The sequence below is a fragment of the Volvox carteri genome (genome assembly GCF_000143455.1).
Source record: "Volvox carteri f. nagariensis unplaced genomic scaffold VOLCAscaffold_20, whole genome shotgun sequence".
NCBI lineage: Eukaryota > Viridiplantae > Chlorophyta > Chlorophyceae > Chlamydomonadales > Volvocaceae > Volvox > Volvox carteri.
Window position 1 is genome coordinate 1600569 of NW_003307563.1, and position 4244 is coordinate 1604812.

Here is a 4244-nt window from a genome sequence, read left to right on the forward strand (position 1 = left end):
GCTGATGTGGTGTAGGATATGGGCGGTGTGATAATGGGGAAAAGGGGGGGGGGAAAAGGGAAGGGGAGGGGAATGCAGGACCTACGAGCAGGAACAGACCACTGTTCTCATCGAGAACCCCTCCTCATAACCCCTCATTCCACCTTTTCGCTTTGCGACTCCTGTCACCTAACCCTCTCGCAACCCCTCTCTCCCACCCCCACCCCCACCACCACCACCACACACGTGCTCTCACTCCGCCCCTGAAGGTGATCGCGGCGCTCTCATCCCGGCTCGCCAAGCCGCATCGCCGCCGGGCCTTCGAGTGCAGACTGGGTGTTTCTACGGCAGGTCGGATCTCAGTGGTGGATCTGCGCCGTACAGTGCCCGCGGACGCCGACCTGCGGGAAGTTGTCACGCAGCTAACAGGTGCCTACGGCAGGGGCGGTGTACGGCAGGGGCGGTGTTACATGTATGGGTGTTTTGGTACGGTAGGGAAGGTGACGCTATTGGGGGCGGTACAAATTATAATTTATAATTTACAAATTACAAGTTACATTGTTATATTGGGCGACTTGGTTACGGCTGGGGTTGCTGCTGTCGCTGCAGGTCTGGGGGGGAAGGTGGGAAGGGCGGTTGGCCTAGCCTTCGCTAAGGTATTTGCAGGCGTGTGCGTGCGTGTGTGTACCTGCTGGCCTCCGCAGCTCTTTGAGTCTCTCTGGTCGTCTCAGTGGTACAGACATTATACCTGGTGTGTGTGTGTGTGTGTGTGTGTGTGTGGTGAAACCCTTTGTCGTCAACACATGCAGTACGGCTCAGCATGGATGGTGACGTGGAGCAAGCTGTTGCCGGCGGCGTCACTACCGCCATCGCCAGCGGTGGTGGTGGTGGTGGTGGTGGTAGTGGCGGCGGTGTAACCGCTCTTCGCCGCAGCAGCTCCAGCCCGGGGTCTATCTACGCCGGTGGAGGCGACGGTGGCGTTTCCTCCGCCGCCGCCGCTGCGGCAGCGGCGGCGGCCACGGCCACATCCTCCGCCGCCGCCAGCCCCGCTGCGGCGGCGCTGCAGCCCCGGTGCTCCCTGCCGCCGCTGGATAGTGACCGCTTCGTGGGACGGGAAGAGGATGTACGGCAGGTGTCGCGGATGCTCCTGACGGGTGGGTCGGGTGGTACGGCAGGCCCCGGTCGCCGCCGCCGCCGCCGGTCGAGTAGCGACGCCGGGCCGGCGGGGCCCGCACTTGGCGGCAGAGGCAGCGGCAGCGGTACTGGCGCCGCCTCTCCCGCCGGGGTTTCGGGTGCTGGTGATGGCGGCAGTCGCGATGGCCTCCGTCTCCACGTCTCCGTCTCCACCTCGGGCCGGCAGCCCCCTGCCGTGTGTATCGTCGCCGAGTCTGGTGAGGAGCTAGCGCCCCATGTCCCCCCCTCCACCCCGCCGTCGTCAGTTGTTATTTCTGCTGATATTGCAGTAACTCCCCAACCCCCAACCTCCAGCCCTCCTTTCCTGATGCAGCTCTTGTCTTCTCCTCCTGGACTACTACCCGTCTATTTCCGGTATTATCTGCTTCACTCGCCAGTGGTTTTAGTCTTAGTGGTTTTAGTCTTACCCCCCCAACCCCCCCGCGGTCCACGCTCCTTTCAACTTTTACTTGACAGGACGTTTTTTTTATCTTGTCTCCTGCCCACCTGCCCACCTGCCGGCCCGCCGGTTCCCTCCAGCTGTTGAGGCGGTACTTCCCGCATCGGCGAATGACTGTTCACCTGTTGCCCCGTGCAACCACCTGCCACCATTTCGACTCCGCAGTCCTCACCACCCTCCTTCCCTCTTCCCTCTTAGGACTCCCTCCCTGGGGGGCCGTTTCGGACTTCTTCCCGGACGCCTTCCGGCAGTCCATTTATTGTCTTACTTGAACTGTGGGGTGAATTTTCCGCCCAATTCACTTTGGCCTCCTTCCTGTCTGAAACACACCTCCCCCTACCCAACACACGTACATACACACAAACACGAATACACGCAAATACATACATACATACATACACACAAACACACAAACACGAATACACGCAAATACATACATACATACATACATACATACATACATACATACATACATACATACATACATACATACATACATACATACATACATACATACATACATACATACATACATACATACATACATACATACATACATACATACATACATACATACATACATACATACATACATACATACATACATACATACATACATACATACATACATACATACATACACGCTCTGTGTCAGGCATGGGCAAGTCGGCTGTGGCAGTGGCTGTTGGTCGGAGGATGTGGCAGGGCGGCTGCTTGCCGGGCGGGGTCTACTACGTGGACATGCAGGGAGCGGATTGCCGGGCGGAGGTGGTGGCGAGGTTCACGGCGGCGCTGGGTGCGACCAAGGTGGGGCGGGGTGGGCTTTGGGAGCAGGGGGGAGGATCAAGGAAGGAAGCCGTGATCGCGGGAGCGGGTGGCTGCGAGGGAGGGGTAGAGGGGGGGGGAGGGGGAGTTAAGAGGGAGGGCGGGGCGGGGCGGGGGTGCCGTGTTTTTTTGGAGGAGGGAGAGGGTTTCTAAGAGGTTTCGGAGACGGGAGGTTTAAGAGGGAGCGACACGTAATTGGGGGATTGTCACGTGGTGTGTGGTGTGAACCAGCCCGCCCCGCGACTTGCTCTGGCGGTGTGCACATGTATGAGAGGTCGCTTGTACGTTGTGTGTGTGTGTGTGTGTGTATGAGTACGCAATGCCGCACGTACGGCTGTCTGAAGACGTGGTGAGGTTGTGCAAGCCGAGGCGTGCCGTGTACTTACTGCCGTACAGGCGGAGCACGGCGACGCCGCCGGCACCGCCGGCGTGTCGCTGGCGCTGCAGTCGCTGGCGGCTCGAGGGCCGCTGCTGCTCATTCTGGATGGCGTCGACTGCCTGGGCGACGTGTACGACAATGTCGAGTCCCCTGAGAGACAGTCGCTGCCGCTGCCGCTGAACGAGGGTGCTGACGTGGACCACGGCAACCACGACGGAGTTGCTGCTGGTGGTGGCGGGTTAGGCGCGGATCCGGATGCAGATCCCGAGGCGGCGCTCTCGGAGGTACGACGTACGGTATACGCTGTACGGACCGTACAGGGACAAAAGCGTGTAGGGTGGGGGGCTCCTGAGGGACATGTTCATGCACGCAACAACACAGGTCAGACTGGTTTTGTGTATTTGTCGTGTGTGTATTCGCACCGATACACCTCCCTCGTCCCGGGCCCCCCTTTTGACTTAGGGTTTGGCATGTATTCCACCACCACCACCTCTCCCGTCATCCCTCTCTTCCTCCCCCCTCCGCCCCCTCCGCCTCCGCCTCCGCCACCGCATCCCCCTCCGTGCCGCTGTCGCCGTCGGCGTCGCCTCCTGGACCTAGGAAGGGCGCGGTGGGGCCGTCCGCAGGGCCGGTGCTGCTGATGATGCCCACGACGCCGCGGCTGGTGCGGTCGCAATCGCCGCTAGCAGAGCAGCTGCCGCCAAGCCGGTACCGCTCCCCGACAAGGACGACGGTGGGCCGCAGCTCGCGAGGCGGCAGCGGCGGCGGCGCTGGCGGGGACAGTGGTCAGGCGTTGCCGTACGGGTTTACGCGGTACTTTGCCGACGGCTCCACAGCAGGGAATGGGTCGATGGCGGCGACGACGGACAGGACCAGCCCCAGCGGCGGCGGCGGCAGTGGTTCGTACGGCGGCGGCATGCACGGCGGGAGCGCGCACGGCGGGCCGTTGCCGGCGGTATCGGTCTCCCCTGGCAAGACCGGCAACACACAACACTACACCAGCTTTGCACGATGCATGTCCTTTCTGTTGCGTACTTCGCAAAATAGCATCGTCGGAACCACAGCTGTTACCGCCGCTGCCGCCGCCGCCGCCGCCGCTGCCGGCGGCAGCGGAGGCGGCCTGCCACCGGTGCTGCAGACGGCCTTCAGCGGCCGCACCGGCATCGGCGGTGTCAGCGGCCGCACGTACGGCAGTGGCGCCGCCGTTGCGGCGGCTCTGCTAGCGGCGCTTAGCGACGAACACCGTACGGCGCTCGTCCAGCTCAGTCATCATGCCCGGCTCATGGGATGAGGACACTGCCTCAGCGCTGCTCGGCCAACCGCCGTACGCCGTACGTGCGTTGCTGGACGTGTTGCTGGGCTACAGCCTGATTGTTAGCCGCGGCTGTGGTGGTGTTCGCGGCAGTAGTAGCAGCCTGGGCTTGAAGG